This window comes from Dipodomys merriami, unplaced genomic scaffold, assembly GCF_024711535.1.
Source record: "Dipodomys merriami isolate MVZ:Mamm:240054 unplaced genomic scaffold, mDipMer1.0.p SCAF_22, whole genome shotgun sequence".
Classification (NCBI taxonomy): Eukaryota; Metazoa; Chordata; class Mammalia; order Rodentia; family Heteromyidae; genus Dipodomys; species Dipodomys merriami.
Window position 1 is genome coordinate 24,665,695 of NW_027203604.1, and position 14,892 is coordinate 24,680,586.

The following is a 14,892-nucleotide window of genomic DNA, read 5'->3' on the forward strand; positions in this document are numbered from 1 at the left end:
AGGGACAGCGCCCAGGCCCAGAGTTCAGGCCCCACGCCAGACACCCCCCCCCCCCCAAATGAATGAAGTTTTAATAAATTACAATTAAAGCTGAGAAAAAAAGCATGGTAATTTGAAGTAAGTTGTTTCTAGTTTAATTCAGAACCACAGTATAGTCTGTTGGAGGGGGCAGATTATGTAGATTGAGCACTATAAGTTTTCTCAACTGGAAATGAGTTTAGTATATAACTGACAGCATTGTGACAGGTGTTAAATGAAGGAAAATATGGAAAATTCTTAGCACATAATAGTTATTCATTAAATGTAATGTAAGTTCTCTTCCCTCCCAAGTTCTGAATGTGTTTTGGTATATTGGTTGAGGTTTTTTTTTTTATTCCATAATAAAAATTCCAACTAGACATAAAAAAAAAAAAAAGAAAATTTCGGCCTGAGCCAAGGAGACCTAGGGTTTCTCCTATTCCATCCTGTAATGTTTTCAGAGTGTCTGCTTTGACTCCGAGGTCTTTGATCCATTTGTAGTTGATTCTGGTGCAGAAGGATCTAGGTTTAGTTTTCTACAAGTGATTAACGAATTTTGCCAGCACCATTTACTGAAGAGGCTGTCTTTCTTCCATTCTATTTTTTAGCTTCCTTATCGAAGATTAGATGGCTATATGTCTTTAGGTTCATTTCTGGGTTTTCAATTCTATTCTATTGTTCCCGGGGTCTGTTCTTGTGCCAGTACCAAGCTGTTTTGATTACTATGGATTTGTAGTAGAGATTGAAATTTGGTATTGATATTCCTCCAGCACCATTCTTCTTGTTAAGGATCGTTTTTGCTATTCGGGGTCTTTTATTGTACCATATGAATTTTTGGATTGCCTCTTGCATTCCCTTGAAGAATGAGGTTGGAATATTGATAGGTATTTCATTGAATTTGTAGACAGCCTTGGGAAGTATTGCCATTTTCACAATGTTGATACTTCCAATCCAGGAGCATGGGAGGTTTTTGCCACTTTCTAAGTTCTGTTTTGATTTCCTTTTTCAGGTTTTTAAAATTTTCATCATAGAGGTCCTTCACTTCTTTGGTTAAGTTAATTCCTAGGTATTTTATTTTTTGTGGGGCTATTATGAATGGAGTTGCTTTCCTAATTTCAGCCATGCTTTTCTCATTGTTGGCATACAGAAAAGCCATTGATATTTGAGGGTTAATTTTATAACCTGCTACTTTGCCAAAGTTTTGAATCAGCTTGAGTAATTTGGGAGTGGAGTCTATGGGATTCTTTAAATAGAAAACCATGTCATCTGCAAAGAGGGAGAGTTTTACATCATCTTTCCCTATTTGGGTCCCTTTTATGTTTGCATGTTTTTTATGTTTGCATATTGTCTTATTGCTATAGCTAGGCATTCTAATACTAGATTGAAGAGCAGTGGAGAGAGTGGGCATCCTTGTCTCATTCCTGAGTTAAGAGGAAATGGTTTTAGTTTTTCACCATTGAGTATAATGCTGGCTGTAGGTTTGTCATATATAGCCTTTACTGTATTGAGGAATGTTCCATGGATTCCTAATTTTTCCAGAACCTTCATCATAAAGGGGTGTTGGATCTTGTTAAATGCCTTTTATGCATCTATTGAAATAACCATGTGGTTCTTATCCTTGCTCCTGTTGATGTGATGAATTATGTTAATTGATTTGCTTATATTGAACCAGCTTTGCATCCCTGAAATGAATCCTGTTTGATCGTGGTGTATGATTTTTTGGATGAATTGTTGAAGTCAATTGGCCAAAATTTCGTTGAGAAGTTTTGCTTCAATGTTCATCAAAGAAATGGGTCTATAATTCTCTTTCTTTGATGAGTCCCTGCCTGGTTTTTGGATGAGGATTATGAAGGCTTCATAGAATGAGTTCGGTAGTGAACTTTCTCTTTCAATTTCATTGATGATTTTGAGGAGTATTGGTGTGAGCTCTGCTTTGAAGGCCTTGTAGAATTCTGCTGTAAAACCATCTGGTCCTGGGCTTTTCTTAGATGGGAGGTCTCTTATTGCTGTTTCTATTTCAGTGCTTGATATGGGCCTGTTAAGATGGTTTAACTCATATTGGTTTAGTTTCGGCATGTCGATATTTGCTAGGAAAAAGTCAAGTTCTCAAACTTATTAGCATAAAGTTTTGAGAAGTATTCCCTTATAATGTTCTGAATCTTGGTTGTTTCTGTGGTGATATTTCCATTCTCATCTCTGAGTTTATTAATATGGGTGTGTTCTCTTCTTTTTCTGGTAAGATTTGCTAAGGGTATGTCAATTTTGTTAATTTTTTCAAAGAACCAACTCTTTATTTTGTTGATTCTAAGTTTTTTTGGATTCTAATTCATTTAATTCTGATTTAATTTTAATTATTTCTTTCCATCTACTGGATTGGGGTTTATCTTGCTGCTCTTTTTCAAGGAGGTTCCAATGTCTCATTAAGTTGTTGGTTTCAGATCTCTCAATTTTTTGATGTAGGTACTGAGAGCTATAAACTTGCCTCTGAGTACTGCCTTTGCTATATCCCAGAGGAACTGGTAATTTGTGTGTTCTTTTTTGTTGAATATCATGAACATTTGAATTTTGTTTTTAATCTCTTCCATGACCCACTAGTAATTCAACAGTGTGTTGTTCAGCCTCCATGTGTTACAGGACTTTCTTTGGTGGCTTTTGGTGTTGAGTTCTAATTTTATTCCCTTGTGGTTTGAGAGAATGCAAGGTATACCTTCAATGTTTCTGAATTTGGATGTTTGCTTTGTGACCTAAAATGTGGTTTATTTTGGAAAATGTTCCATGTGCTGCTGAGAAAAATGTGTATTCTGATGCTGTTGGGTGAAATATTTGGTAGATGTCTGTGAAATCTAGTTGATCTATGCAGTTGTTTAGATCTGGGGTTTCTCTGTTGAGTTTTTGCCGAGTTGATCTATCTAGTGGGTCCAACATTCTTAAGAATACCAAAATCCAATGATACTCATTTACATTAAATGGCCTGTTGTTTCATATAGCAATTCTCCCATATATTTTAAACCACTATGAATCACTTATACCTAATACAATATAAACATTATGTCAAATGCGTGTTATACAATGTTGCTTAAGTAGTCATTACAAGACCAGGTGGTGGTGGCTCCTACTTGTAATCCTAGCTACTCAGAAGGCTGAGATCTGGTGATCAAGGTTCCAAGCCAGCCTAGGTAAGGAGGAAAGTCCCTGAGACTCTCATCTCCAAGTAACCAGGAGAAAACCAGAAGTAGAACTATGGCTCAAAGTGGTAGAGCACTAGCCTTGAGCAAAAAAAGCTTGGGGACAGAGTCCAGACCCTGAGTTCAAGCTCCACAAAACAACAACAACAAATGACAAGAAAAAAATATCCATGTTTATTGGTTGAAACCATAGATGTGGAAACCACTGAAATAAAAGAACGATAGTACAAAATTAAAAGAAATTTGTAGTTTGACAGGGTAATTTAGTCTAATATAAGAAACTTAAATTTGTTCTTGGAATGTAGTTAGGTCATAGGCCAATTGTCTAGCATGTGTGGTTCCCTAAATTTGATCCTGTATATAAACTTATAGAGAGGAAAGAAAATTAGAAAAAGAAAAAAATTCAAATTAAGCCTTGTATTGATTATGTGTTTAATTTCTGTGACATTTTTCTAGTGGTTTGTTCTGAATGTACATTATAAAAGTATTGGAGAGCTAGGTGCTGGTGACTCACAATTACTGCTTAGCTACTCAGGAAGCTGAGATCTGAGGATGGCTGTTCAAAGCCAGCAGGAAGAGAAAAGTCCATGAGACTCTTATTTCCATTTTAACCAATTAAATCAGATATCTGTGGCTCAAACTGGTAAAGCACTACTCTGGAATAAAATAGCTTAGGGACAGCACTCAGGCTCTGACTTCAAGAGCCACAACTGACAAGAAAAAAGGAATTTCCCAATTAACCCTTTTGAAAAAGGACTGTATGCTGAGTGTCATCAAAGCCAACACAGGGGACTTTCTTTTGCTCATTTGTTCAGAGTGTATGTCTTTGATGCCTACTCTTTACTATTAATTTTCTCATGTGAACATGGAGTTTAACCTCTCTTCTCTCCAAACCCTGCTGTCTGTATTGATTCTGTACCTATGTATCCACTGTATTAAAGGTTCTGGCTCCAAATATAAGCTCAGTCCTTTCACTGCCTAGCTAAGAAGTTTAGATATGGGCACTGTTTTGAATAATTTGTGAGTTCCACTTTCTTTCTCTGTGAAATGAAGATAACTAATTTATATATATATATATATATATATATATATATATATATATATATATTTCATAGAGTAGTTGTGAGGGTTACATAAGTGAAAGAATTCATGAATCTGAAACTTGATCAACTTTTTTTAGTTGAAAATCATTATTCCATTACTCCCACTAGTGAAGATAGCACAAATCCATTTTACAACATCATTCAAAATTAGAAGTATCAATAGCTCCTATCTCCCTACCTTACAGGGCCTTCTATGGAGCTCATTGTTACTCCAGGTCAGGGTTTTCCATAGCATGGTCTGCTCAAGACTTGGTCTGCAAGTCACTGTTAGGGAAAAAAAATAGATTCCATGAGAATAAATGTGAGAAATAATGGATGTTGTAACTTCAATCTGATATACACAGACATTAACATGCAAGTTTCTGAACAATCCTCTCAATAGACAAGGGCATCAAATCAAGTATTATATGCAGTTATTTGACAGTGAGCCACTTTTTTGTGGAAAATATTCTAGTCTGCTCACGTGGTCCTAATCATCTCAGCCTTCTTATCTCTCTTTAGTAATAGTTCATGATTTGGAAGTTTGAATTAGAAGTGCATCCAAGGCTAACATAGATTAGACAGACCTTGTTTATGATATACCACACATGCAAAGCAGAGAAGTCAGCTCTGTAAACAGGTGGTCAAAAATAAGGCCTGGTAAATGCATAAAGTTATTGAAGACCATAGATCCTCCCACTCTAGTGAGCACAGATTATCCTAACCCTCTAAGGGTAGCTTCAAAAATATAGGTCTGGGGGCTGGGAAGGTGGCTCAGTGGTAGAGCACTTGCCTTGCATGCATGAGGCCCTGGGTTCAATTCCTCAGCAACACATAAGCAAAAAGAAAAAAGCCAGAAATGGCGCTGTGGCTCAAGTGGTAGAGCGCTAGCCTTGAGCTGAAGAGCTGAGGGACAGTGCCCAGGCCCAGAGTTCAGGCCCCACGACTGGACCAAAAAAAAAACAAACAAACAAAACAAAAAAACAAAAATATAGGTCTGGATTTTTTGGTCAGAGAGGAAGTCCATGGGTATAGAAAGATCCTCCTTTAACCCCACATTGCCTCAAGAATGGGCAGATAGACTTTTGGTTCCCCAGGACCCAGCCAGGGAAGGTGCGTGTCTCTGAATGCCAAGTCCCAACCATTATCCACTAAATGATGGGGCTCAGAGGTCTAGGACAGTCGGGCAATAAAACCTTTCTTATAGGGGCTAGGAAGGTGGCTCAGTAGTAGAGTGCTTGCCTTGTGTGCATGAGGCCCTGGGTTCAATTCCTTGGCACCACATAAGCAGAAAAACCTGGAAGTGGCTCTCTGTCTCAAGTGGTAGAGTGTTAGCCTTGAGATGAAGAGCTCAGGGACAGCGCCCACACCCAGAGTCCAGGCCCCATGACCAGCATAAAACAAAACAAAACAAAACAAAACAAAAAACCAACTTTTCTTATAGTTGAGGATAACTTTGTTATAATTCTTTGCTTACATGAGGATACCGTGCATTTACTATTAAAAAGACAGTTTAAAGATTTCTTGTTTTCCTTATAGAGAGTAATATAGAGTCATATATTTCTAGTATATTTTCTTAAATTTTTACCTTCAGATTCAAATGTTTGGGGCAGTTTAGCTGACCACTGTCTGAGAAATAAATGTGTGAATGAGGGCATATTATCTTTCAGGAGAACAATATTGCTTTGTAAGAGTGAGGTCTGCTTTCTGAACCCTAACGATGAACCAAAAAATGGGATGAGAGATGCCCCATTCCTCCCATGGAGCTATCCCTGTTTGTATACAAGCTCCTCTTTCAGGGCGTGTTTATGCTAACCAGGCTGCAGGTGAAATGAAGTCCTAAGCCATGGGCTACTTCTCTGTAGAATGAAAAGAACAAGGCTACCCCAGGGAAACACTCCTGAAGAGCAATCAGCCTTCCACTCAGCTTATACTTGAATGAGTATTGCATTTGCAGCTTCCAAGGACAACATCTACTCTTTCCCCCCTTATTTCCTCCAACACTTACAATAGAACTGGGGAAGAAATTGAATTGCAGGGTTCAGATCCTTTTACAAGTGCCAAGTGATGGAGGAAAAACGTTGTTAATAGAATAGGCAAATAGACAGTCCAGTAATCTCCAGGCCAAATAGCCCTGGTTAAATATAGATTCTGACTCTTCCCTATGGCTGTTTTATTTGGGAACTCTAGTGTAGTAAATGGTTGGCTCTGGGTTTCTAACAGGCTAAATGTGATCGGATATTCTGGGCTAGAAAGTGATTCCTGTGTCCCTTTCTGGATTGGAGCAAAAATCCAGCTCTTGTGGGTTATAGACAACCAGCGTGAAGTCACTGTATTTGCTCTGCTATCTGTAACTCCTGCACTGTCCCTGCATTTGCCCCTGGTCTCAGACAAATCCTGCCTCTCAGCCCTAGAGCCCCACTTCTGTAACCATGGTTCTTATAATGACTGCAGAGTAAAAACTTCAGTATCCTCAGAAAGATGTAAATGACCACCTGTCTCCTGTTGCATCCATTTCCCATCATGCATTATCCCTCATGATAATCAGACTATAAGAAATAGTATACATTATAATGCCTTTTCTTTTTGCAATAGTTTTATGCTCAGTGTTAAAAGGACACTTTAACATATTTTTGTTTTCTTTTGTAGCAGAGGAGAATATATGTATTATGTTTTAATATGTCTTTCTAGATCTGTGTGTGTGTGTGTGTGTGTGTGTGTGTGTGTGTGTGTGTGTGTGTGTGTGTGTGTTGGTTTTGGGGCTTGAACTTAGGGCCTGGATGCTGCCCCTGAATTTTTTTGTTTTTGTTTTGCTCAAGACTAATGCTCAACCACCTGAGCCACAGCTCTCCTTCTGGATAATTTTTAAAAAAAAATTTTGGTGGTTGATTGGCAATAAGTCTCCTGATCAGGCTGGCTTCAAACCACAATCCTCAAGAATAACTAGGATTACAGACATGAGATAATGGCCGTGGGAACTCATGCTTTTTAAAAATATTTTGCCTTCAGAGCCAAATGATTTGTTACCCACTGATTTATCCGGGCTTGGAGTAGCAATGACGTCCACCAGCTTATCAAATGACCTTTGCATGGTCCTCCTGTGGGCAACCAGGACCCTCAGACATGTGCCTTATATAAATGACCACACAGTGGTGATCCCCAAGTCTTGCAATTTCTATTCTTGTCTTTCTAGTCCTTCAACTTCCCCCCAAAGGCAACTTTCTCAATTGAGTATGAGTAGTCCTTTATGAGTAGTCCTATTTAGTTTATATGTACAGTTTCATTCTTTAATCTTGAAACATCACTAGTATTAGACTACATTAGACTTGCCAGAATACCATGCAAACATCCAGGCACTAAAGAACAAAGAACAGTTTATTACCAGCAAAGGGACCGGCAAGACCCCTTCTCACAAGAGAGAAGATGTGCCAGCTATTGTCTGAGGTGACCTATATAACCTACAAGAACTAGGAGGCAGAGACCTAGGTGTGGACATGTGGACCATTGGCTTTGTCATGGCAGCTAGGATTTATGGCTGTTGTCCAAGTAGCATATAAAGGGTCTTACAGCTGCCCAGACCTGAAGGTCACTCTAGGGATCTTGCTGCTTTACATGGTTATAGCTGCCCCAAAGGAGTGCCCCCTCGAAGTAAAGGGGGTGGAGGCTGAGATTATTTACTGCCTTTACTAAATAGGCCTAGTTTGCCTAGGAAAGGAGCATGCTAAACTATGAGAGAAGAGGCTACTAGGCCAACAATTGGTATAACCTGACATGAGTGCTATGTAAAATCAACCATCTATAGTGTGTTTCTTAGCCTTGGTTTCATTTCCTTTATTTCCAGTGACCTGCACTTAACCAGCATCTGAGAGGATATTACAATACAATTTAGTATTTAGAGAGACCACATTTACATAACCCTTATTACAATACTGCTGTAACTATTCTATCATTTACTTTTAATCTCTATAAATTAAAATTTTATCATAGCTACGGATGCATGAAAACAGTGTGTGCAGGCTATAGTAGTATTTGCCCTTTATGTATCCCCTGAGGGTCTCAGAACACATGTCCTAGAGTATGAGGGGACTACTATATCCAATGCTCATCTTCTATGCATGATTGCATCTTACTTACTAAGAGAACAGGCATTTGACACTAGAGTCGAGAATGCTGTGTTTGTTACAGAGTGAGGTTCTTAGTTGTCTCTTTGCGTCATTTAAATGTGGAAGAATAGCCATTGCAGATCATGGCAGATACCTAGATTCACAATAAGGAGAGCTCTTCCCTGGTCTCCCTAGTCAGCCTGTCATAGGCAAGGGGACTGTGATCATACTCTGAAAACCCCCAGAAAATACTAGAGCAAGGAGTGTTGTGTTATATCTACTTTAAATCCTGCTAACAGGAGAAAAATGAATGGCATCAATAACATAATGAAGTCTTTAATTTGGCCAGCACCAAGATGAATTAGAGCAAGTGTATGCAATGACCTAAATAGAGGTAGGCAGTTATTTCATTGATGTATAAATTCTACAGGATTTTGTCATGATTGCAGAAAAACATTAAAGTGTTATCAGATATCTCTATAATCTAAATTTGGAAGACAGGGAGTTTGATGTTAACATATAGAATAATGTAGATTCTCTACATAGAATAAATTTACTTGACTAAAAAAATACAAAAATCTTCAAATGTTACTATTCTTAGACTCAAAGAATGGTGGGTGTGAATGAAGGGTAAGAGGCAGAAGGTTCTATGGGAAAAACATGAGCACCATTTACTGAATACTTGCTGAGAAGATTTGAATAGTTCTCATTGAAATGAATGGACTTAAAAAATAAGAAGAGTTCTCTTGGTTATACCCTCAAATTTAATAAACAGAAGTGAGAATGAGACCCATCATGAGGCAAGTTCGTTGATTAGGAGTGGAGACATAGACTTGATCACAACCATGGAGATTGCAGGAGTGACACCAACAGGCCAAAAGATCTGGGAAACAGATGCTACTAGTCAATGGGATTTTATTCTATTTTGCTCCCAAATTCTTTCATTCTCTCTCTCTCTCTCTCTCTCTCTCTCTCTCTCTCTCTCTCTCTCTCTCTCTCTCTCTCTCTCTCTCTCTCTCTCACACACACACACACACACACACACAGATATTTTTTTAAAAAATCTGTCCCTTAGCAGATATTTCTAAAACATTTACATAGGAGGAAAGCTGATATCTCTCTTGGTCCAGATTTTCCCATCATCAAACACATAAAAGAATAGTATGTCTAAAGACATCAGTGCTACACTCAGAATATGTGCATGTGATTTAGCGCTTTGTGATATTATATATATATATTTATATATATTTGGCTGGTATATATATATATATATAATATATATAATATATATATATATATATATATTATATATATATACTTGGCTGGTAGATCTGTTGCAAAATCCAGGGAAAAGCAATTTTCAATAGAAATAATGGAGTGTCTTTGACTTGAGTGTTCTAGGACACTGCAAACATTTTGCGATAATGCCTGAAATAAATACCAACCATCTTGATGAGCAACAGGTTCAGCTCCTGGCAGAAATGTGTATTCTTATTGATGAAAATGACAAGAAAATTGGGGCTGACACTAAGAAGAATTTTCATCTGAATGAAAATATTGAGAAAGGATTTTTGCATTGAGCATCAGTGTCTTCTTATTTAACTCTGAAAATAAGCTTCTGCTACAGCAAAGATCAGATGCTAAAATTACTTTTCCAGGTTGTTTTACCAATAGTTGTTGTAGTCATCCATTAAGTAATCCAGGCGAACTTGAAGAAAATGATGCCATTGGTGTGAGACGAGCAGCCCAGAGGCGTCAAAAAGCTGAATTAGGAATTCCCTTAGAAGAGGTTCATCCAGAAGAAATTAATTATCTAACTCAAATTCACTACAAGGCACAATCTGATGGTATTTGGGGTGAACATGAAATTGATTACATCCTGTTCTTGAGGAAGAATGTAACTTTGAATCCAGATCCCAATGACATTAAAAGCTACTGTTATGTTTCAAAGGAAGAACTAGAACAACTTATGAAGAAAGCAGCCAGTGGTGAAATTAAGATAACGCCATGATTTAAAATTATTGTAGAGACTTTCCTCTTTAAATGGTGGGATAAATTAAATCACTTGAACCAGTTTGTTGACCATGAGAAAATATATAGAATGTGAATGTGTAGCTAAATGATGATGGATGATTTTCCTTACGCAGTAAACTTTGGGGGTTTCTGTTGTTAATTTAAGTTGGGTTTCCCTTTTTGGAGAATTCATGGACACTTTACAACCAAAATTTGAATGGCAAACATCTACTGACTGACTTAATTTTTTATAACGTACACCAAAATATATGCACTAATATTTGCAAAAGACGTTTTTGAGAGATTATTGTAAAAGGAAAGCAAAACTTAATTTAACCTGTCCAAATACATTGAAGAGGTTAGTGCTCTTCATTTTTTATGCTTAAAAAAACATTTCAAAACTCATGTTTGCCAGGTGTTTATATACCATTAAATTTTATTATATTCCAGAAAAATGGGCAGAAGAACCTAGTTTGCTACTTATATTCTAAACAGATCAGTCAAAGAAGGACTGGGGAGGTAGCTCAGTGGTAGCTTGATTGCCAAACAACAGGAAGCCATGAGATCCTCAGCATCACAAAGGAAAATAAAAGTGGCAGAGCAGCTTCAAAGGAAATTAAACAATATACAGACATCCTTTCAGGACATTCTTACCAAAATCTGAATGTTCATGTCTTTTATGAAATTACATAGTATTTCTTCATCCTTGTGTATACTTTAGATCATCTGTAATACCTAATACAAATAGTGATGTATTATTTAGGGAAGTGGCACTATATATAGATGCACTGTTTTTCAAGTATTTTCAGTTCACAGTTGGTTAGATCTTTGGATGGGTAACTGCTTAATTTCTATTATTTAAGTTGATATTTATGATTTGATCATTTTTGCTACCTAAGGTCAACTGTTAGTTTTGGTGATGATATTGTTAAGTTAAATCTTTTAAATAGTATATATCGTGGCAAAGTCTGTTTATAAGAATTATAGTGGAAACAGGCTACTCACAAAAGAGGCACTAAGTCCTCTTTACTGGAGTTAAGAAACTCTTTGGCACTATAACAATTTGGTATGGATAGTTCATTGTGCTTACACAATGAGCTGTGTGTCTGCCAACTGTTGTCTGCCACAACAACCAAAATTACACACTGTATTAAAAGCCCCCTGGGCCAGGAGCCACTATTCTATAGCCACGTTTTATTTTAGGGGAATGGAGTGGGAAATAATGAAGACCAATGTTCAGGTTGAATGTATATTTAAATTGCACTTTTTACAATTTGTCATAAGTTTCCAAGAAATCTTAAGACAGTTTTATTATTCTTAAATGTTGTAGGGTAATGAATAATGAAAAACAAAAACTTTTTACAAAGCTAAAATAAATAGAAATAATGCTCCAAAGCTCTTCCTTTACCTAGTTAGACCTAAGCAAGTCTATAAGTAATCAGTAGTTTCCTCAAATAGCATATGTTGATATTGACAGGGTCTGCTCTTATACATTAGCTATGTTGAGTGAGAGTTTTGCTTCTCTGCCCCTGATAACTCATCAAATTGTCATACCACCTATGTCATAGTACTGAGAAGATTAAACCATCATAGAAAGCACCAATCAAGTTCTTTCTTCTGATACCTGCTTCTGGTCTTGTCAAATAGGCTGCCCAAGACTTACCTCCAAACCAAGATTAGAGTGGAGTAGCAAGAATGGTTCTTGCTACTCATTGCTACCTTCTTCTAGTAGCTAAACACACCTAACACAATACTTTGGAATACTGGCCCCTTAGGTGGTATAAGGCCCTAGAAATCATTTGATATGTGATGGGACAGACAGGTATGCTTCCTGTATGCTTCTCATCTGCTGCCTGCAGTTGTCTGCATGTACTGATAATTTTGTGTCGTAATGTTATACATATCCAAATGACCCTTGGTAGAAAAAAGGTGCCTAAACCCTCTCCCAACATTCAGAGGGAATAAAAAGGGAAAAGTGTGAGAATGGCAGGAACATGAGTTTTAAGCATCATATACTTGAATTTGAAACCCAATCCAACCATTTATTAGATAATGGTTTCTCATAAGGTCTCCAACCTGGACCTGTCTGAACTTGTCCTTATCATAAAATTGGGGCAAACACTTCATAGGAAGGATAATGGAAAGATTTTATTTCATACAGAATACACTTCACAGAGCATCTGACCCATCATCTTAAGTAATTTCAAGAAACTAGCCAGAAACTGGAATTTTCTTAGAGACATTTCTATATTCACTTATGGCAACATCTCATTTGACTCCTCACTTCATCAGAAGAGTTTTCGAACACAGCAGGCAATGAATGGTAAGGACTTGTGGTGTCAGAATTGTAACCCCTCTGTACGGTATTTTCACAATAAAATACATATAGAAAAACAAAAATAAAAAGAAATGGAGCAAGTAGTAGCCTGACCCCAGGTTCACTCCACCCTAAGTTTGCTCCTTGATCAATGTCTCCTGGCCTAGGCCCACCTTGGTCAGGGGCCTACCCAGGAGAAGCATCGGGTCCTCTAGGTTTCAGATAGCCCATGGAGTAAGACCTCGCACACCCATGCCTGTCATTTACAGGGCCTTCCTAAAGTCATCGGCAGAGCAGGTAGCCCAGGATGGGGCCTGGGATGACTGCTTTGCGGTGTGCACTTGTTGGCCAGAGGTGCAGAAATTTCGTCGAAGATGTCGGCCTTGTTCGTCTGATCCAATGTCATGACTGCGAGCAAGAGGAAGCTGAAGCTCGCTGGAACCCGCAGCAGTTCCGGGACACAGTCCATAGTCACTCCTGTAGGGGAAGATGCCATCATGGGGAGCCTGGCCACTTCCAGGCAGTGCAAAGCCAGGTAGAGGAGGCAGAAGGAGGTGCTTAAGTCAGCAGTGCATAGCCAAGCAAATAATGGACCATACCAGCCCCTTCCCCCCCCCCCCCACCCCTTTCTCTCTTCACAAAACAATTTCAACAGGGTTATTGCTTTTTCTCACACAGGCAGATAAACGATTTCAACCACATTCATCCTGTCACCCCCCTTCCTTAACCCTCCTGCTCCAGCTGACAGGGCCCCTCCCCAGCCTGCTTTACTTGTCTTCTGTCATTCCTTCCAGCTGTGGAATGGTGGCATTAGCAGGCTGCGCCCGGCAGGCAGGGGGGCTGGCCCCCAGAGGGGCAGCCTTTGGTTCCGCCCCCGCCAGACCGCTAAAAACAACGGGAAAGTTCCTTGGTACAACGTTCCCACAAGTAATCAGTTCTTTCTGGCGTGTTTTTTTTTTCTGGTCAGAGAGGGCAAGTGTGAATCGCCCCAGATGGACTGGAGGGAAGATAAGGGAATTGAGCCCTGGGATCTGGAAGCTGAGGTGATTGGTTTGGCGATCCCGAGAGCGCGCTGGGGGGGGGGCACCCCGAGACCCGCCCAGCCGCCCCCTCCCCTCGCTTCGGGCTGCCTCAAGACCAGGTCTGGATCCCAGCGGCTTGTCCCGGGCTTCTACCAGACCCGACCGGCGCCCTTGGCCTTTCGCCCAGGATTGCCCCACACTGCGTCCCGCCCCTCCTCGGCTGGGGGCGGGGCGAGACCCGGCCGCTGCGGCGCAGTCTTTGGTTCCAGGTACCCGCCGCCAGGCCTCGCCAGCCAGCCGTTACTGGAAACTTTCTTGGTTGAGCTTCCGCATTTAACCAGTCATTTCCGGAGTGTTTCTCCCCCGCCCCCTCGCAGGGCGCAAGCGCAATCCCCGAGACAAGTGGGCGAGGGCGGGGCCGTGGGAAGTCCGTGCGGTGGCGGCCGAGGCCGTGCTGAGCTTGGAGCTGCTGAGGTGGGCATTCCCCAGGACCGCCCCAAGACCCGCCAGATTCCCGCTCCCCCTCCCCAGGGCTGCCTGGAGGACTGGTCCAGATCCCAGGCTCTTGCCTTGGACTTCCAGGGCTGGCTGGCCACTCATCCCAGGCTGCTCCGAGATTCCCGACGCCATTGGCCCCTCGTCTCAAAATGCCCCGCACCCCGGCCGGCCTTCCGCCCTTGGCTCTTTGCTTCGGACTGTCTCGAGATCCTGGCCTCAGTCCTCGGCCCCTTGCTTTAGGTAACCCCTAAATTCTGGCCGGCTTAGGCCCCTTGTCCGGTTGCTCGAGACCCTGGCCAGCCCTTAGTCCCTTGCCACGGGCTTCCTAAGGACCCGGCCTAACCTTGGCTCCAACATGGCCCGGGATCCCCGGACCGGTCAGCCCTATGCCTCTTGTCCCAGTTGCCCCAAGACCTCGCGTTATACCGTGGCCCCTTACACCCAGGCCTTCCAGACACCCGTCCAGCCAACCTTCACCCCTGTCCAGGGCTGTCCTCGATTCCTTGTCCTGAGGTGCCTTGAGATACTGGCCAGCCCGTCGTGGCCCCTTGCCCCAGGCCCGAGACCTTTAGGGCTGTCCACCTGCTCCTCAGCCCCGTTGCCCTTGGATTCTGGCCTCTAGCCCTGGGCTGCCCCGAGAGATTCCTGCTGGCT

General features: G+C 40.6%; 1 long non-coding RNA gene and 1 pseudogene across 1 annotated transcript; one reads left to right on the forward strand and one right to left on the reverse strand.

Annotated features, from left to right (window-relative positions):
• Nucleotides 1-9,781: 9,781 nt before the first annotated feature.
• Nucleotides 9,782-10,578, forward strand: LOC138834634 (isopentenyl-diphosphate Delta-isomerase 1 pseudogene; annotated as a pseudogene).
• Nucleotides 10,579-12,529: 1,951 nt separating this feature from the next.
• On the reverse strand, nucleotides 12,530-14,094 carry LOC138834635 (uncharacterized). Its single transcript, XR_011374224.1, has 2 exons — nucleotides 13,490-14,094; nucleotides 12,530-13,195 (listed from the first exon to the last, which is right to left on the reverse strand). It is a non-coding gene; the product is annotated as an uncharacterized lncRNA (long non-coding RNA).
• Nucleotides 14,095-14,892: the final 798 nt, after the last annotated feature.